This window comes from Malania oleifera, chromosome 12, assembly GCF_029873635.1.
Source record: "Malania oleifera isolate guangnan ecotype guangnan chromosome 12, ASM2987363v1, whole genome shotgun sequence".
Lineage (NCBI taxonomy): Eukaryota > Viridiplantae > Streptophyta > Magnoliopsida > Santalales > Ximeniaceae > Malania > Malania oleifera.
The window spans coordinates 15,348,016-15,370,775 of record NC_080428.1 but is presented as its reverse complement, the minus strand read 5'-3'; positions in this window follow the sequence as shown (position 1 = coordinate 15,370,775).

Here is a 22,760-nt window from a genome sequence, read left to right as displayed (position 1 = left end):
CACAAAAGTGTCCCTGTTCACATAAACATATACTTTTCCTTCAATTCATCAATAGCTCTGTATATGTAATTAAATATGTATATACATGTACTGTAAAAACAACTCTTAGACCTATTAATCGTAAGTCATGTTTACCCCCATGACTGGGTTGTGCAGTCCGAAGGCTGGACTTAGTTGGCTGACCGCCAAACTAAATCAACGTACATTATCATTAAGTGAGATTTTCCCTATTAAACCCTAGTCCGTCATAGGTGTGCACTCAGGAGAAATCCACTACTATATAATACCACTCTACAAACATTGTGTGTGCACTCTGATCTGTTTAAATTTTAAGTTACGGTATTGAACATTCATAGTTTTCTATATCGTCTATGCCATAAGGGGTTTTGAAAATATCTTATTATAGAATTTTTAAAATTATAATAATATAATGAAAATCTCATTTTTACTCATATTTTCGTGAAATACGCAACGTAAATATCAACTCATGTCATTTTTACTCATATTTTTGTGAAATATGTAACGTTAAAATAAACTCATGCCACATAATTTTCGTGTTAAAAATATTTTCTTGAAAAAAATTAATACTTTAAAATACCCAAGGGGTTTAGAACATTTATTGACTAAAAAATAAACACAAGTATATTAAAGATAAAACTAGTATAATTAAACATGCGTAAAAACGAATTTGGGAGATTTTTTTTTTAGAAAAAAAATTAAGTTCGAATTTCAAAAACTCATGTGGATGTACTTATTTACGTGTACAAATAGTGTCTATCCTATTTATCCTATGAAATTTCATTTTGGTTAGGCCGACCTCTGGGGAGCGACTGAGCTACAATGGTCTCTAAGCACTCGTTAAGATAAGGTCTTTCTTAGGCATCAAACATGGAATCAAGGATCCTACAAAAAAACACTTCTATATTGATATTAACTTAATAACCATTTTTATTATTATTATTTTATTATTATTATTATTATTATTATTATTATTATTATTATTATTATTATTATTATTATTATTATACTTTAATAGTATATAGATTTTTGGGTCATCACACATTATGTACTTCAAGAATTTAAATTAGAATTGAAGCTCAAGTATAGAATTCACCAATATTCCTTTTAAACGAGGATTAGGAATAGGAATAGATTAGGAAGATCAGATCTTTCAAAAATTTGTAATATTAGTTAGGCAAAGACTTGAGTAAGAGAGAACAGCCAGTTTGCAAGATAGCTTTTAGCAAAATTTTCAATTCCTTGGCTCTCTTGGTATAGTTTGATTTGTAAAATCATTTATTTATAGAGGTTTTAGGAAGAGTTTCCTTGTTCCCCACATTGCTTGGAGTATCCACCAAGTTTTTATAACGTTCATATTTGAAAAACTAATTTTTAGAATTTTCCTATTACGGTTTAAAAATTTAAAATTCATTAGAGTCAGTCAGCTGGACAGGAAACTGGGTAGTGTATTTCACAGGGTCAGTCCACTGGACAGGCGGCTGACACCTTTCTGTCTATTTAGAATTTAACCCAAATAAATGTCAGTCGGCTGACTGGACATAGTTCAAAAATGGTTAGTCGGCTGGGCGTTTCTGTCTGCTGACTGATCTTAGTTCAAACTGTGAGTTGGATGGACAGTTTATTCATTCTAGTGTTTTGTTAGCCGGTTGACCAATCTTAGTGTTTTCTTGTCAATTAGCTGACCATTCCCTTTTATGAAAATCTTTCATTTTTCATTTTTAAACCCTTTTGTTATTTGAAAGACTTATATATAATTTTTTCAAACACATTATCCAGGGTTTTAGAAATATGGTCTCTAAGTCCATATTCAACCCTAAAATAGTTTCAATAATATTTCAAAAGATATCTAAAATATGAAACACTCACATAAAGACTTCTAAGATTTTGAACATTCTTGGCGCTTAAGTCTTCATGCTTGTCTTTTCTTTGAGCTTTATTTTGCTTTACTTTCTTTTTCCTCTCTTACTTTTCTTCAAGTTTCGATATACTTTTAAGCTTTCTCTTATATTCTTCAAGCTTTTAAAATCTCATCTTGAAATTCATGCTTTAAGCTTCATATTATTATCCTTCTTTGAAGTATAAGTTTGCAATGAATCCTTGACCTTGCATTTAGATGCTTGATCCTTGTGAGTCTTGAAATATCATTTCTCAACCAAATATGTTAAGTTTTTCTTGTTTGTTAGCATCAAAATAGGATGTTAAGCCTTGTAAGACCAACAATCTCCCCATTTTTTATGATAACAAACAAGGAGCAAAAATTTGAGAAGATATTTGAGTAAGCCTTAAAAAGACTTCCCCTTATAATAAGCATCATCTTAACAATATTTGTGTTAGGATCAAGCGCTACTGGTTCTTGTAAAACCAATTGGTGATATAAGGGGCACAACTTTTTCCTTTAAATGGTTGCGCAGAGCCCCGCACTAAGCATCGGGTGGACATGAGGGGCTGCACCAATTCCAAGCAGGGGTGTCGACGGGAACTATCGATCTGGGGCCTACTGCTATGACCCCTTGCAACTAGGTTGACTGCTGACTTCCCATAAAGCCAACAATCACCCCCTCAGCAGCTACCCTGGGAGCACTTGAACCCATGACCTCGCTCTGATACCACTTGTTAGGATCAAGCGCTACCGGTTCTTCTAAAACCAATTGGTGATAGAAGGGGCGCAGCTTTTTCCTTTAAATAGTAGTGCACAGCTCCGCACTAAGTGTCATGTGGACATGAGGGGTTACACCAATTCCAAGCAGGGGTGCCAATAGGCTGGCACGCCAAGCTGTTAAGCTGGGGCCCATTGCTACGATCCCTCGCAATAGGGTTGACTGCTGACTTCCCATAAAGCCAACAATTTGTAATTTCAAGATCAATATCAACACTAATTTTAATATCATACAATATCATGCTCATTACATCATGTTAAGATTAAGATAATTCAATGTCAAATACTTCTCCCCCTTTTTCAAAAACTTCTCCCCCTTTTGACATCAATCAAAAAGAGGAGGATATAAAAAATAAATCTTTTTTTGAGCATATGACTATCAAACATACATATCAAGCATACGATACCAATTGAGATTTTAATTAATTCTAATACCATTTGAACTTTTGAATTTGTGATACCAATTTAAACATTAAAGAATAATACTGATTGAAAATTTATGATGCCAATTAAAAAATAATTCATGATACCAATTTTAGGGAAAAATCATAATACAAGCAATGAGTCATAATACTCCCCCTGAATTTAATACATTTAGATTTTATATCAATTATGCTTTTAAGTTTATCATCCCATGCTTCATTGATTCATATCATGTATGTGCTCATGAATATAATTATGCTTGACATGCTCAAATACTAATTTATATATTCATGGATACCAATATACTCTATAAATACCAATGCTAATGTCATATTATTCACCATTCATAGATACTAATTTAATTAGATGCAAAATTTTCAATTTATCCATGTGATTCATCATTAGCATGCATGGTCAAGAATTAATTTCATATTCATATATCAATATCATATCACAATTCATGCTTCAAAATCAAACCGAATAACTTCATGCTTAGATATAGTGAGCCATAAATCATTAATATTTTCATTATCTTTAGAGATTTCAAGATACCAATTTCAAGATAGACACATGTAGCATAGAGCTTATCATATAAGCATGGAATATATCATTATATTGTACTACATTTTTGATTATATTGTTCTAATGTTGCTCAGGTATCTTCTATTTCATTTTAAGTTTCATTCAAGCTTGTTTAAAAAATTTTACCTTCAGTCAGTCGGTTGAGCTTATGTCCAGTCGGCTGACCTATCATTTCTCCTTAAAGGTGTTGTTCATTCAGTCAGCTGATCTTATGGTCAGTCGGCTGACCTTCATAATATTTTCTTCCAAGCTTTCTTCTTTATCAAAATACTTATGCAACAAGTTCTATTTGCTTCAGATATTCTTTTTTCTTTTGATTTCATAAACATCCAAACTTCATGTATCTTAATGCTTTATAATTTAAGCTTTGTATGATTTATTCTTTGATTGGGGCCAACAATTTTCATGAGTTTCAATAAGATAAGCATTAATAAGCTTGAATAATTTTGTCCTTATACTCTTTTTCAATTTGTTCAATATCCTTGTATGATTTTTATAGATTTGATATCAATTGTAGTTGAAGGATTTAGTCTTTTATCTTGGTACCCATACTTTCTTGGGTCTGGATGGTTTAACGAGTGATGCTTCTTTAAGTTTCCATACTTGTTTTATTTTTTTTTTCACACCTTTCCTCTTTAATGGACATTCAAATTTAACATTCCCCTTTTTCTTACATAGAAAACATGTGATATGTGTAGGCAATTAGGCAGGTGCTAGCATAATCTTTATATTCTTTTATAAAGTATCCCATGTAAAGACTCTTTTCCTTTTATTTTCAATTCCATTAAATCATATGTCTTCTTTATTTAAAGACATTCTTTGTGAGCCAATCATTTTGTCAAAATTTTCTTTTCCTTTAGTGAAATTGTAATGATTTTGGTTTGATCCTCAATTTCTTTCTTAAGATTATAAATTTTAGAATTTTCTATATTTTTACCCTTTTCTTGGTTTTTAGACATCTTAGTAATTTTATCATTTAATTCAAAAATATATAAGTCTTTCTCATTTTCCATAGAGGATTGGGATCTCAAGTTTTCTACTTCCTTCATCAAATTTTCATTCTTGCTTTCTAATTTCTTGATTTTCAATTCTTTTCTTTTTTAGTAAGATTTTTAGCTTCTAACTCTTTTATCACAACTTCATTCTTATTTTCTATTTTCTTGATTTTTGAATCTTTTTCTTTTTCAACAAGTTTGAGCGATTCTAACTTTTTCATCACTCCTTCATTCTTGTTGTTCAATGATGTGTATTGTTTAGTTACTTTGACTAACATCTTATGTACTTTGAATAAATCATTTTGTAACTCTTCATACTTCATAAGATGGCATACACTTATCATTGGATTCATTTGATGAATCACTACAAAAAGTATTTAAAGATTTGGAAGATGAGCTTTCCTCGTCGTCCTAAGCCATGTAGCAAGTATAAGCAACCTCTTGGTCGCTTGATTCATTATCGGAACTACTTGTACTCAAATTGTCCCAAGTAGTGGCTTTCATTGCCTTTTTTATTTTCTTTTTAGAATCTTTCTTAAGTAGTGGACATTTCGGTTTTATGTGTCCATCCTTTTTCCAATTATAACATGTGGTGATTTTATTCTTTGATTTCTTTGTATTGGTTTATTCTTCATCTGATTCCGAGTTTGAGATTCTTCTTTTGAATTTGTTCTTTCTTCTAAGAATTCTTGCTAACTTCTTGGATATATAGGCTAATTCATCTTCATCCATTTCATATTTATCCTCATCATTAGAGTTTTTGTTTGAAGTTTTAAAGGCTATAAATTCTTAGGCTTTAGCTTTTCCATTCCTTTTATTCATTGACATTTCATATGTGAGGAAAGAACCTATAAGTTCATTTAAGGAAGTATTTTTCAAATTTCTTTCTTCGGTTATTGTAGTGGCTTTTGGTTCCCATATAGGTGTCAACCCTCTAAGTATTTTTCTAATCATTTCATAAGTGGTGTATGTTTTTCCTAATGGATTTAGGGAGTTTATTATGTGGGTGAACCTAGTATACATGTTAGTGATTGATTCATCCATTTTCATCTTAATAGCTTCATACTCGCTAGTGAGCAAATCAATTCGATTGTCCTTTACATCAATAGTACCTTCATAGGTAACTTCTAATTTATCCCAAATCTCTTTGGCTGATTTGCAAGCCATGACCCTATTGAATTCATTCATATCTAGAACACAATATAAAGCATTCATAGCACTAGAATTTTCTTGTAACATCCTATGGTCGTTGTCAGTCCATTCTTTTTATTTTTTTGGGTATTTTCTTGCCATCTACTATTTTAATAGGAATTAAGTCACCGTGTGTGACAACCTTCCAAGCTTTCCAATCCATGATTTGTAGATATATTCTCATCCTTTGTTTCTAAAATGTATAATTTAAACCACAAAAGATGGGAGGCCTAGTTGAGGATTGGCCCTCTCCAAAGGGAGCTACACCTATGTGAGCCATTAAGATCTTTATATAACTACTTGTTAGAATTTATTATAACCCCGCTCTCATACCAATTGAAAAATTAAGGCGTAGTCCCAAGAGTGGGGTGAATTGGATTTAAAATTTTTCTTTTAATTCTTTTTTAAGAATCCTTAACCTCCTCTACTTCTTTTAATGAATTCTTGGCTTCTTGTTGATTTATCAAATACACAATAAATACTTAAAACAAAATTCAATCCACAACCACAACACAAGTACTTAAACAATCAAGCAACCAATCAATCAATTTTCTAATCAACCATAATATCCAAACTAAGATATAAGATTAAGCTTTTTGTTTGTTTGCAGTCCTGTATATATGAAAGTTTGATTCAAGCCCTATGGTTGATGCAAGCCTTGTGATAATGAATTTTCTTGCAATATAAAATCCAACTCTTTTCCAAAAACTTAGACGTTAAATAAACTTTCAGTTAAAGAGTCTTTGGGTGTTTCACCAATCAACGTACTCCCTTAAGATTTCCGCAAAGTATGGATCAACCAATGTACTCTCTTTCTGTTTCCGCAATTCCAAAAACAAATTAAGATTAAGTTTATTTAAATATCTAATCCACGTAGTATATATGATTGAAGAATTTAAAACATCCACACAATTTATATATGCTGAAAGTAAAGAGATTAAGGGAAAGAGAGTGACACCAGATTTTTATGAGGTTCAGCTTATCCCTAGCCTGTGTCCTCACCTCTGGAAAATCACCAAAGGATTCCACTATACAAGTTCCTTTTTGGGTAGAGCAACACCGTTACACATTCCTTTAATAGGTTAGGGCGCGCCTCTCCAGGTGATACCCCTCACTCGGTCACTCCTTCAATTAGGTTAGAGCTACACCTCTCTAAGCGATACCCGCACTTAGCCAACGATCCAAACACCTTGGAATCATAAAAAATATTGCAAGAATACAAAAGAGTAGCTGCGTACAAGAACACTCTCAAACGAAGTATATTAGTACAAATTCAGCACTATGTACTTCAAGAATTTAAATGTCAAGATGAAATAGAATTGAACCTCAAGTGTAGAATTCACCAATATTCTTCTTAAATGAGGATTAGAAGTAGGAATAAATTAGGAAGATCAGCTCTTTCAGAAATTTAGCAATATCAACTTGGCAAAGATTTGAGCAAGAGAGAACAACCAGTTTGCAAGATAGCTTTCAACAGATTTTTTAAGTCCTTGGCTCTCTTGGTATAGTTTGATTTGTAAAATCATGTATTTATAGAGGTTTTAGGAAGAGTTTCCTTGTTCCCCACATTGCTTAAAGTGTCCACTAAGTTTTTATAACATTCATATTTGAAAAACTGATTTTTAAAATTTTCCCGTTAAGGTTTAAAAATTCAAATTCACGTGGAGTTAGTCGACTGGACAGGCAATTGGGTAATGTATTTCACAGGGTCAGTCCGCTGGATAGGCGGCTGACACCTTTCTGTTTGCTTAAAATTTAACCCAAATAAATGTCAGTCGGCTGATTGGACATAGTTAAAAAATGGTCAGTCGGTTGGGCGTGTCAGTCGATCGACTAATCTTAGTTGAAACTGTCAGTCGTGTTAGCTTTGGTGTATTCTCAAGAAGGGGGGGGGGGATGAATTGGAGTTTTAAACTTATCTCTAGGTTTAGCTAGTTCAATTATAGTACATTCACAACCTAGGGTCTATCTGTGCAGTTCCAAATGTGCAGATAAATACAACATGCGGAAATTAAAATCATGCGCAGCATTCACCAACTATAATATACATGTACAGGAATGTAAATTGCAGAAAAATAAATAGTACACACAAGATATGTTATCGGGGTTCAGCCAACTATGCCTATGTCCCTACCTCTAGCTCACAAGCCTGAGGATTCCACTAATGGCTCACTTAACGGGTGGAGCGACACCTAATACAACCAGGTCAATTAGCATAGGGCTGACCTCAACCTTTATAAACTCTCCTTGCGGGGCAGAGAAGGCCCTAGGTCAAATTCACAGGGCTGACCCCAACTTGATCCGTTCGGGTTAGATCAAACCCCCTCAGGCCACACTTGGAAATACAACAGTATTTATCACAATCAACTGGTACAATGCTTATGCTTTCATGTAAAACAGATATGTACCTAATACGCACAGTATACTCAATCAATCACACATCAACAATATAGGTAAATGTAAGCTCAGTGATGTGTATTTTTGTGCAAGCCACACTCAATAAGATATGATCGCTAATATGCTCAAGAGTGTTCTAAACAAGTAGTATCTTGGAATCTAAGCAAAACAATTCAATAGAAAATCAATATTCCAAAGATATGAGTTAGATAATCAAACTAGTTCAAAAGAATTTTCCTCAATGAACTAAGCACAATACTAGTTTGAAAATGTTTTGCTTGTTTAAAAGAAATCTTTGCACAACCAAAATCCAAGTTATTTGGACACTTGCAATAATGATGCAAATATCCTAAGCTCACTAGGGTATCCCAACACAAGATTTAAAGTATGAAAATCTGTGGGATAAACCTAAGCTAAATTCCTAAAAACCATTATCTTAATCACACAAGCATACTGGGAGTATTAGCAATACTAGCAATCACAAGCACACTCACTAAGCTCTTACAATACCAAGATTTATCAAAAGAATGAGTATTTGAGGGTATTTGAGCAAAGTGAGATTTTCAAATAGAGAGGAGTTTTTGCTAATTGTTTTTGACTAATCTCTTTTAATTCTAAAAAATGAATCCATATTTATAGGCAGGGGTAAAATTATAACCGTTAGGGACTTGTTGGGAATTATTAAAAAAATTTCAAATAGTTAAAACACCATTAACCCAACTTAACCCTAATTTACCATGGTTAAATTAATTTTAACCAGCCAAGATTCGGGTTGCTAAACCATGGTTCGGTCTCCCAAACAGACATAGTTATAAATATCCTTTAAATTGATTTGGTAGCCTGAGTGTAGGTTTGGTAGCTCGAACAAAAGTCAAAAACATTTGTTCGTAGGTTCGGGTGCCCGGTCATAGGTTCGGTAGCCGGAACTCGTGTGTTTGGTCGCCCAAGGTCTGATTTGAACATGAAGGTTCGGCAGCTCAAGTTGGTGAAATGTAACCTTCTAAGGGTTCGGGCACCCGAAGGCAATATGATCATTTTGGGTTCAGTCACCTGAAGCATGGTCAAACTGCTAACTTTCCAGCAGTTCGGGTGCTCGAGGAGTTTTGAACTCTTAGGGTTCGGTCGCCCGATCTCTCATATATTTTTACAATTTTGCCCAATTTTACTTCAATTAATTCCCTAGATAAAATATGTGATTATGGGGACAATGTGCACTAAGTGTAGGGACCTAGGGTCTTTTCAAGTATGCCCAAAAACCTGACGTCGGTCGACCAAAAGGTGCCCTAAGGTCGTTCAGTCTCTATGGTTTTTCTATGGAATTTTTGAGCTTACAAATCCTACATGCACGATATGTAGAGATTATTATAGACCGATGTAAATTATTACAGACCCAAACAGTATAAATTACAACAATAAGTCTTTAGGGTCTTTAGTCTTCAAGTCTCCTCATGTGCCAGCATATGATTTGATAATATAAACCTGCACACAAACTTGAAAGCTATAAAATACTAGAGTATTTGTCATTATCAAAACTGAGCATGACCCATAGGGTCAACAAGTTGGCTGGGTAGTTTATTCATTCTGGTGTTTTGTTAGTTGGCTAGTCAATCTTAGTGTTTTCTGGTCAGTCGGCTAACCGGTCCCTTTTCTGAAAATATTTCATTTTTCATTTTTAAACCCTTTTGTTATTTGAAAGACTTGAATGTAATTTTGTCAAACACATTTTCCAGGGTTTTAGAAATCTGGTCTCTAGGTTCATATTCAACCCTAAAAGAGTTTCAACAATATTTCAAAAGATATTTAAAATATGAAGTACTTCTAAGACTTTGAACATTCTTGGCGTTTGAGTCTTCATGCTTGTCTTTTCTTTGAGGTTTCTTTTGCCTCTCTTACTTTTCTTCAAGCTTTAATATACTTTTAAGATTTCTCTTATATTCTTCAAGCTTTTAAAATCTCATCTTGAAATCCATGCTTTAAACTTCATGTGATCATCCTTCTTTGAAGTATAAGCTTGCAATGGATCCTTGACCTTGCATTTACATGCTTGATCTTTATGAGACCTGAAATATCATTTCTCAACTAAATATGTTAAGTTTTTCTTATTTGTTAGCATCAAAATAGGATGTTAAGCTTTGAAAGGCCAACATTATTTTGTTCCTAATCAAACATGTTGCGACGTCCCGGGAGCGCGTGTGTCCCGGGCGGCGAAATTAAAATCATTTTAAAATATTTTCATGGAAAAATATGGTGTAGGAGTCGCCACTAACCTTTAGTGCGGTTAGAACACATGATTACTACCCCATTAGGGGTAGAATCGGTCTACATTACCAGAGTTAGGCTCGGGAGTTCGGTTACGCGAGGGGAAGGTACGAGCACCCCCTACGCGCCCGTTCTTACGAACGGTACCTAATTAATTTAAAATTATCCCTAAGTTAATCTAATAATTCTTTAAATTACTCCTTTTTTTTTATGAATTTATAAATACATATGAAAAATAAATAAATAAATATATATATATATATATATATATATATATTCTCTCAGAGCTTAAGGTACGTAAAGCCCGAAGGCTCATACCCCCGCAATAAAATCATAGGGATAACATAGACACGAAAATAAATAATGCCATAAAATAATAAAAATAAATATCATAATACATAATACAAAATATGAATATACCCAAGAATCAAAAATACTAAAAATATTTAATATTAGTAATAATTAAAAGTGATGACAATATTGACAATAATATTACTATAATAATAGTCCTATACTAATAATATCATATTAATATTGCGACGCTACACTATAATAGTAGTATATAGTATCATAATAATACCATACTAATATACATAGTAAATATAATAGTACTAACAACGAATAAATAACTATAGTAACTAATAAATATGATAATAATAGTAAGTAATAAATGATAAGGATAATAATAAATAATGATAGGAATAATAACAATATTTATGGTAATAATAATATAGATATTTTATTTTCTTTAATATTGACACCCGGTTAAAGATTCAATACACACGTATATTGGCAATTAATTAATGAAACAAATCAAATTAAAGACAAACAAACAATGAACTTATGGAAACCTATTCAAGCCCTTACCAATATATAAACAATGAGTATGGTAACTTCTAGACTTATAGTAATAAATCAAATCAAATCCAATATACAATCCTACATAGTTAACATGATAATTTACATTACATACCATACAAAATAATGAATTATATCATATACATGATAATAGAAACAATATAATAAACCTTAATATACCTAAATTATATGTGCATAACAACCTTATAACCTAATAAACCATAATAATAAAAATAATATGAAATAATATATTACCACATTACCTAAGTACATACATGACAAAAATACCAATAAACAACAATATTGCAAAATACCATTAAGAGCTATGACTTAAATAATACAAATTCAATAATAATCTTTAAACATTAAGCAAACATCCAATATGAACAAAAATCCTACACCAAAGAAATATAAACCAATTAGTATTTAATATGCCTAAACAAGAATAATAAAAACTTAAATATGAACCAAAATCCTGCACCCAAGAAAAGTAAATTGATTAATATTTACCATTATAAGAAAAAAAAAAAAAAAAAACTTAACTAAATAATAATAAATAAAGGTCAGTGTGTGCATATACAGCATGCATAAAAAAAATAAAAATAAATAAAAATAAGAATTTCAACTTTGTAAAATGCAAACTGAACCTATATATATTCGTGTGTGTGTGTGTGTGTGTGAGTGTGTGTAAGTGAGTGCGTGTGTGTGTGTGAGAGCAGGGAGGCTTACCAGAGGGGCTGTGTTCGGGAAGGCAGCAGCAATGCTGCGTGGGTGGTCTGCTGGAGGCTGAGCAGGAGCTGTCTGGGCTGAGGTTTGCTGGAGGTGCGGCCGAGAGACAGAGGAGTCTGTGGCTAGGAGTGAAAGTGGTTGCCGGAGCAGTGGTGTATTGCAGAGTTGGAGGTCCCCGGTTGCTCGGGCTCGTGGTATGGTGCTCGGGTCTTTGCTGGCCGCGGAGGGTGGCCGGAGTTCCTGGAGGGCGGCGATGGTGACTAGGAGTGAAAGTGGTCGTCGGAGCAGTGGTGGATTGCAGAGTTGGAGGTCCCCGGCGGCTCGGCCCGTGGTATGGTGCTCGGGTCTCGGCTGGCTGCAGAGGGTGGTTTGGCGGCGATGCAAAGCTGAAGGTGGTGCTTGGGTCTGTACTGGAGGTTGCCGGAGATTTTGAGAGAGGGAGGTTGGATGGCCGTCGAGTGGGAGGGTGGCCGGCTAAGTTTTTTTTTTCTTTTGGTTTCCTTGGCCGTGCCCAGCTGTCTTGTGCGCCCCCCTCACTTCACCCCGTGAACATGCCTTTAAATAGGCATTCCCCCAAAAACCCTAATGAACTTTCCTTTTTCTTTTCTTCTTTTTATAATGATAATACTAATTACAATAATAATAATAATAATAATAGTATTACTAATAATAATAATAATAATAATAATAATGATAATAGCAAAATAATAGTGATAATAAGGTATAAATAATAAAATAGGAAAACAAAAATAATAATAGTAATAATAATAATAATAATAATAATAATAATAATAATAATAATAACAAAAAAAAATAAATAAATAACAATAATAATAGCAATAATAATAATAATAATAAATGAAGAAAATATACCCAAAATAATAGTAAAGCAACACTAATTATAATACTAGTAATGAACAATAACAAAATAATACAAATAATAATAATAATAATAATAATAATAATAATAATAATAATAATAATAATAATAATAATACTATTAATATTAAATAATAACAAATAATTATGGTAAAAATAAAAATAATAAAGATATTATTAGTAAAATAATAATAATAATAATAATAACAATACTAATAAAAATAAAGTAATAATACAAAAAGTAATAATAATAATAATAATGATAATAATAATAATAATAATATATCAAAAATAATAACAATAAAATAAATGGAAAACAAAAATAATTATAGTAAAGTAAAAATAAAATAAAGATAATAAGAGTACTAGTAATAATAATAAAAATAAAAATAAAAATAATAATAATAATAATAATGATAATAATAAAAATACTAGCAAAATAATAGTAAAGTACTAATAATAATAAAATAATAATAATAAAAATAAGGTAATAATAATAATAATATAATGAGAAGGGGCTCCTTTGTTCTATTCAGCTAGGGCAAAAATAGGGTGTCTACAAAACACATGTAAGGTCTTTTAGTCTTGAAATCTTTTCAGCCGTGGTTGTTTAGTCTCAGCATCTTTTCAACCGTGATTATTTAGTCTTAGCCTCTTTCAGCCATGGTTATTTAGTCTTGGCAGCTTTTCAGCCGTGGTTGTTTAGTTTCGACATCTTTTCAGTCGTGGTTGTTTAGTCTCGACATCTTTTTAGCCGTGGTTGTTTAGTCTCGGCATCTTTTCAGTCGTGGTTGTTTAGTCTCGGCATTTTTTCAGTCGTGGTTGTTTTGTCTCGGCATCTTTTCAGTTGTGATTGTTTCCATAGTTGCATTAACACTCACATGTAGCATATTCCATATAACATTTTGTTGCAACGCATTTCGTATAGCATGCATCTTATACATATAGCATAGTTCCACACAAAGTTCTATTTTACTCATGCCACACTATTTAGTTTTAAAATTCATATATATATATATATATATATATATATATATATATATATATATATATATATATTCCCTATAAAATAAGCTAACCTACATTTAACATTCAAATACTGAAAATATACCTTTGTTATCTTACATAATTATCCTGTAAATATCTTTCACTTTCATAAGCTCATTTTCGCATATACGTATCTAATAAATAGCCCTATGCTCAGAAAACATAATTTAAACGGTTGACATTTTTAAACTCATATAAAAATATATACATGTATATACATAACATATTTCATTTTTCAATTAATTCATAAAAATATGATTTAATATATATTCCCCCTTACCTGGTTTCTTGAACTACGCCAATAAGGACCCTGAAAAGATAGCTGTGACGCTCACTCGAGCCTTGAATCACAGATCCGAGTTCCATTAAATCAACCCTAAATAAAATATTGTTTTAATATTTCTTAGGCCCATAAATTCCAAATAAATAATTATACCCTCAAATATAACCAATTTACTTAATTCCCCAAATCCCACTATCGCTTTGGAGTGGTGCCTAAGAAACCCAAATTGAAAATTTACTTTGATCAAAATGACGACGATCGAGACCAGAACCCCATGGTAGTGCCCAATTGTTGATCTAGCAGCATATTGAAGGAGAAATTAAGGAAATAGAGGGAATATACTTTTCCCCAAGAGTGGTGCCTACGCTACTTCTACGATAAATCTGCTCTAGTAAAAATATCGGTTGCGGAATTAGAAATCCAATTGTACCTTTCGTTTTACGATCAGCCGAATATTGAATGAGAAAATAAAGTGAGAGGGAGAAGAGATATGAGGAGAGTGACAGAGAATGGGAGAGGCGTTTGGGGCCTCTGTCTGTTTCAAATTGAAAATGTGGATTTCAATTGAAATCCGCCCAGGAAGCTTCTAGCTTCCTTCCCCCCTTTTTGTTTTTACTTTATTTGTTAACATAATATCATATTATATTATATACTTATATATATATATAACCACCAATTTACTTAACTTAATTATTTCAATTTAATAATGTTTAATTAATTAATTACTAATAAATATTTTTTATTTAATTTAGTTTTTTTACAATTCCTTTTATTTTTTTATTTAATACATTAATTTAATAATGTTTAACTAATTAATTGATTAATAATTTTAATTAATTAATTTTTTTCTCGCGTTATTAGAGATAGACTTCATGCCTTGAATTTGAATTTTGTGTAGATTAAAACAAAATGTAATACCCAAAAAGATCAAGAGTTTTTCTTATATTTTGAGATATTATGAATTTAGGATGCATTCATGTCACACATTGCTGATTTGAAGGATGTTATGGCCTAACTAGGAATCGGGTTACAAATTTTGTTATTACTTTTTTATATGGCTAGAAATAAGGAGGAAAAATTATTAATTCCCAATCAATGCAAAATCTTCTATATTTTTTTTCTATATCTTGTGTTAGTTTCTTTAGTTATTTTCAAATTTATAAAATAGAAAATACTAGCAAAAAAATTAGATGCCATACCGTTGTTTATAGTTTCTAACTGTACATTAAGTAATAATTGCAATTAATGCTTTTAAACGTATTTGGACAATCTTTATGCATCCTAAAATATGCAATGTGAAAATCTGATAATCAATTACATACATGGCATTGAGAATGGCTTGAATGCCTATGTATCAAGGTTAGGATGTTGTCCAACCAACTCCTGAGGGATGCTTAGAGTTTAATCACAACTTGAACGTGTAAGATTGCTCCAGCGTGGCAAGCTACATGTCAAGTTAGATCTCATCCAAAAACACATTAATTATTTAGAAAATTTGTAATCACTCAGCTAGAAATTAGAGGCTAACAAAGTACACTTGGAGGACAAATGAAGGGCAAAAGCAACATAGACCCTCAAATAGTGAAAATCGAAAGAGCATGCAAGTGACATAGAATTGGGCCATCAACCTATGTCACACATTGCTTATAGGCCCAAGAAAAGCAATCAAACATATCATTTATTAACAAGGAGACGGGATGTTTGAAGAATTAATCACAAATAAAAAGGAAGAGTAGATTATGATCACATTGTAAGAAAAACATAAGAAAGAGAGATTAACTAAGTCAACTATAATAAATAGGCCCTGAAATGATTAGAAATTTCCTAGATTTTTTATCATAATTATTAACTTTTAACAAATATTTGAGTTATTTGTAACCATAGAATTGATTTAGAGTTGACCTATAAGGAGCATAAGTAGCCCATATAAGGATTCTATTGATGATTTTCAACTCAATGTCATTTTATCATTCTCTATCTTTCTATTTGATTGTCTATCTATATATGTCTCTATCTCACTCTCAATTTCTCTCACTCTTTCTAAAATCTCTTTACCTCTCTTTGTTTCTCTAATCTGAGTCTTTTCACCTCTTTTACTTTCCCTTCTTTATATGATTTCTATAATTCTAATCCCCCATTTCATGAGGTATTTCCTTGCATAATAGAACAACTTTTTTCACATCTCTGACAAGAGTAGGCATAGCAATCTTAATGTCACACCTAATCTTACCAATCGACCCCATAGTACTCCACGTTAAAAGATGTTTGCACACATTTTTTTTTTTAAATCATTTTTTCTGCATAGTGGGACTTACTATAGGTGCATGACAAATTATCAATAGAGACATTATGTCGGCGATGCCAACTAGAACCATCAATGTCTATTTTGACAACGATTCAACAACAAATTACAAAAGCAAATCTTGGTGTGGTCTCTTACATCTCTCACAAGGTAGTAACCACAATGGGGATGATTGTTGATAATTTATGGGGTGAGATGAGATCCTGAATAGATTACATATGAATAGACATGTTGCCTAATTCATGACTAATAATAGAAGCACCCAAGAAAGCTTTTGTTGTAGCTTATCCACAGTCCTCCATAGGTGTGGTTAGAACATTACCTATAATTATTGTGATCCATGTGGGCTTGGACGACTTATTCTTTTTCGTGTAGACATTAGGTCAAGTTGTAGTCACTTCACGATTTCTTCTTAGCAAACCATTGTTTATGATGATTTTTTCCAAACTTAATAGGATTGATGATAATGAAATATTTCTACATACAATGTCAATTACCAAGATTACAAGAATCTATCTTCGATTAACAAATTTCACTAATGAGAAGAAAAATCCAAGCCCACCATGAATTATTGTTGAGTTCTAGGTAGACTTGTAGAGAACTTCCCCAAGAGCATCGTGGTTGCGTCAGATCGTCGATCCGGCAATAAACAGAGCCGGGGTCAAAGAGAGAAGGGGAGAGGGATGTTTTAGAGAGAGAAAGAGTGTTTCTTGCGCCAAATGCTGTGGATTAATCTGCGTTTTAGCTATTTATAGCATTGGGTTTGTCGATGGGACACGTCATCTCGCTAATGAGACCCTGAAGAAGTTCGTCGATGAACCTGCACCCCTCGTTGATGAATTTCAGACTACCACAAACCCTCTTTCGGTATCTTCTCATCGACGAGACGTGTCCTCATCGACGAGTGCCTCATAAGTTCTCGTTGACGAATCCCTTATGTTTATCAATGAGATCCTATTTAATTCTATGGGTTAATACAAAGAAGACCTTAAGGGAAACATGCATTGGCTACTTTAGTTGGTGTTGTAAGCATATAGGACATCCAAGGGATCTAGTACCACACACATATTGGTTTCTATTGACATTATACCATTACTGAGAATCCCATATGGAGGTAATGGTTTAGTCAACAAGGAGAGAAGTGCATAGTTGGTAAGATAGGAGTACTATAAACATGCTATTTATTGGTCAATTTGGAATATAATGTAATAAAATTTCTATCCTTGGATCATGTTGTTGTCTAGAAGAAGCGAATGGAATGAACATAAAAATGCTTATTTAAGTACATATCCTTTTCATTAAGAAAATTAGTTTAGAAGATAAGCCTTGCTATATATGCTTCAAAACAATCCTACTTTTGAAAAATGTACTTATAATTGGAAGGTCCTCACCTAATTCATAAAGTTTAGAAGGGAATGGCTTATTAGTTAGATAGAGGCTATTTGCTAGGATTGATCAATTAAAAAAAAGATATTTTTCATGCTAGTATTTATATATGTTTTGAATTTTCATTATATAAGTTGAGATGCCTTATTCATGATATGCAAGACCAACATAATAAACTTACATTTAGCTTATCATCCTTCATTGTTACTTTAGCTTCGCTTGGAATTGCTTGTGTTAACATCTCTTATGATCTTGACCAAGTGCAAGCCCAAATCAAAATGCTATAGAAGAAAAGACTTTAAAAAGCTAGAGGCTTCAATGATGTATGATTTAAAGTCAGAGTGTAGAAAGTTAAAGAATTATGTCATGACATCCATTATACGCACTCAATTTTTTTTCGAGCCAAGTTTGAGCCCTTAAGGACCGCATCTAGGTTTTCCTTTCCTTTTCAATGTTTTGTGAGGCCAATTTCTCTCAATAAGGCATTTTTTCCATTTCTAGTTCATTCTCTATAGTCTTTTCTTAGCTTTCATTTAGTTTCTCTCTCTTTGATTTACATAGCTATTTTTGGTCAATTTTATTTCAATTGGAGAAAATATTTCCAAAAGTCCCTTTATTTTCCATTTTAAAACAATTTTCACAAAAAAACTCCAAAAATGTGTCAATTTGATCTCTTTAGGTTTTGCCTCAATAGGTCATTTTAGCTTTTAAGTGTCAAAAGTACAAAAAAAAAATAAATCATTTTTTATTTCCCTTTTTGTTTTCAAAGATTTAGTAATTAATTTTAACCCTATTTAAGTATTTAAGAGTTGATCTCTCTCTTTTTTGTGCATTGTCTTTTAGTCTCTCACCTCCCACCTCCTTCGGGCATTGAAATGCAATTTCATATAGTTAGGTATAGTAAATAAAAGCATACGTTCAAAACTTATTACAATTCATAGTCTATATAGTCCACTTATTATAATTGACTATTAAATTGAACAAAAATTATATAGAAAATACAAAAATACAAAACAAAAAGAAGCTACTACAATAAGAGTCTAGATTCCCCATTCTTTTTTGAACTTAGTCAAGGTGCTAGGTCTTCCTTTTTCCTAAAAAATGATAATAAATTAGAAAAAAATAATAATATGAGCACATTAGTAAGTAAAAAAAAGTCCAAAAGGGCATAAGTTAATGCATGCCATGAGAGGGCAAAGATTGAAATAAAGTACACAACATACATGTGAACCAACGACTAAGGGGTAAAATGGTAGTTTTGCATAAGCAATACACACAACTTGCTTGTGAGCTCATTCTTTTAGGAGTAATAATGGTGTTAGCTTTGGTGTATTCCGGAGAGGGGGGGGGGGGGGTGAATTGGGTATTTAAAAATTATTTCCTTGGTTAAACTAGATCAATAGTATTACACAATCCTAAGGTCTTTCTATGCAATAATAAACCCAATCATTCACAATAAAACATATATGTGCAGTAAATAAATTTTGAAAATGTAAAGCACTCGCACGATATGTTATCGGGGTTCGGCCAACTGTACCTACGTCCCCATCTCTAGCTCGTAAGCTCGAGGATTCCACTAAAGCTCACTTAATGGGTGGAGCAGCACCCAATACAACAAGGTCAATTAGTATAGGGCTGACCTCAACCTTTACAAATTCTCCTTGTGGGGCGGAGAAGGCCCTAGGTCAAATTCACAAAGCTGACCTAACCTGATCCTTTCGGGATAGATCAAACCTCCTCAGACCACGCCTAGAAATACAACAGTATTTTTCATAATATAACTGGTACAGTGATTATGCTTCTCAAGTAAAGCAGATATATACCCCAATATGCACAATATACTCATTTAATCACATACACATCAACAATGTAGGAAATGTAAGCTCAGTGATGTGAATATATGTGCAAACAACACTTAACAAGATATTATCACCAGAATGTTCAAGAGTGTTCTAAACAAGCTGTATCTTTGAAAAAAACTAAATGAAATCTCAATAGCAAATCAGGGTTTCAAAGATGTTAATCAGATAATCAAACAAACTCAAAATATTTTCCTTTAATGTAATGAGCTCAAGAGTAGTTTGAAATATATGATAGCTTGTAGAAAATGTTTTTGTACAACAAAATCGAAGTTGAGGGAATCTTGTAATGACAATGCAAAGAACCCTAAGCTTGTTAGTTTATCCCAACACAAGATTTATAATATAGAAATCTATGGGACAAACTAAGCCAAACTCCCCAAAAATAATATCAACAATCACACAAGTAAATGGGAGTTTTAGCCCTCACTAGCAATCACAAGCACACTCACTAAGCTCTCACAATACCAAGATTTATCAAAGGAATGAGTATTTGAGGGTATTTGAGCAAAGTGGTATTTTGAAATAGAGAGAATTTTTTGCTAATTATATTTGGCTTATCTCATACTAATCCTCACAAATGAACCCATATTTATAGACAACGTCAAAAATATAATCGTTTGGGACCTATTGGGTATTCTTAGAAAAGTTTCAAATTGTTTAAACACAATTAACCCTCATTAACCCGTATTTACCTCAGTTTAAATAATTTTAACTCAGCGAGGTTTAGGTGGCTGAATCGTGGTTCGGTCGCCCGAACAGACACAGTAATAAAAGACTTTTAAAACAGTTCGGTCGCCCGTGTCATGCTTTGGAAACCCAAACAAAAGTCAGTAGCCTCTGTTCGTAAATTCAGGTGCTCGGTTATAGGTTCGGTAGCCCGAACTCGTGTGTTTGGTCGCTCGGGGCTCAATTTGAACTAAATAGTTTGGTCATCTGAGTTAGTGAAATGTCATTTTCAAAGGGTTCGGGCGCCCGTGGACAGTACGCACAAAATAGTTCGGTTGCTCGAGAGCCTTAGTCAACGGTTGACTTTTCAACAATTTGGGCGCCCGAGGAGTTTTGAACTCCTTGGGTTCGGTCGCCCGAGCTCTCCTAAAATGCTTAGAAATATTCAATTTTAATGCATTTTTTAACACTCCTCAATTTTGTATGATGTATGTGCATGAGTGTTGGGACCTTGAGTCTCATTAGGGTCTTTTCAAGGGCCGTTTTGAGATAGTCCCAAAAATCCGGCGTCGGTCGACTGAAGGGTGCCCTAAGGTCATTCGGTCTCTATGGTCATTCTATAGTCATTTTGAGCTTACAAAACCTACATGCATGACATGCAGAGATTATTATAGACTGATATAAATTATTATAGACCCAAATAATATAAATTACAACAATAAATAATCTTCAGGGTCTTCAGGCTTTACTTTGTGTGCCATCAATTGATTTGCTAATATGAACCTGCAAACAAACTTGGAAAACATTAAATACCAAGAGTATTTGTCATTATCAAAACTGGGAATGACCCATGGGGTCAACAAATGGAATTTACATGTGGGTGTGTGCATGAATGTTGTGAGTGAATATACATTTGGTTAGTAGAGGGAGTGATTGTGTGCATTTTGATGTCGGGTGATAATGTGTACAAAAGACGGATGTCAATAAGAGTTATTTGGTGTCAAGTGACACATGTAGTTTGCCTTTTTAGAGGGGATATCTGGCACTATTCAAGGGGGCTAAAATTAAAAAAATTAGAGAGTTCTAAGAACAAGAGCTAGAGAATAGGGAAGTAGGGTAAGAGTGTGCGAATGTGAGGGAGAAACCTAGAATTCAAAAAGAGCTAAAGGTCAAAGTTAGAAGAAAAAGGGGACTAAAATTTGAGAATTTGGGGAGGCAATTGAATTACAAAAATTATAGTAGACAAGGAAAGAGAAATTGAGGAAGGGGGAACCAAAGATGAGAATTATGAACCAGTGTATAGGTAAATTTAGTAGTAAGGAATAGCTAGAGTTAAGAAGGTAGAGTAGAACTTGGTTAAAAGGTTATGTTAATCTTCTTTGTTTCCTTTTAAAAATTTAAGTTTAGTTAACTGGAATACTTGTGATGTATGTTTTGAATGAGTGAATTTTACATCGTTCATGGATTTCATGCATATACATATATCCATCCACGTATCTTGCATGCATACACACAAATGAATCATCCATGTATTTATGCATCCAGACATATATCTAACCACACTCATGTACATGCATGAACCATGCATATTCACTCATGCATTTATGTATACATATCCGTGCATACCCATTCATATATCCATCCATGCATGCCTGTATGCATATGACCTACATCATTCATGCATCCATGTATATATATTCATACATATCCATCCATGCATGCCTATATGCATACATACATAGGCATCATGCATTTATGCATTTAGGGAAAACACTCCCACACACATGTAGCTACACACACACACACACACACACACACACACTTATTCATGTATGTAGCTTTCACACACTCATGCACACACATCTATGTATGCATGTACGTTATATTATATATGGATTTTTCATACACTAAAACTCACCCACAAATCCATGTATGCAACACATTGCACATACAACCATGTACCTTTAAACATGTATGCAAGCATGCAAACATGAAAACACTCAACACACACACACACACACACACACACACACACTTAAACTTGTACACCCACCCACACAACATGCACGCACACACAGAAGCATAAACTCACACAAAATAGAATAAGAGAGAGAGTCAGAGAGAGAAAGCCTTACCGAGTGAGGGGAATCCTTTTTTTTTTGGTGTATAAAGAGAGAGAGAGAGAGAGAGAGAGAGAGAGAGAGAGAGAGAGAGAGAGGAGAGA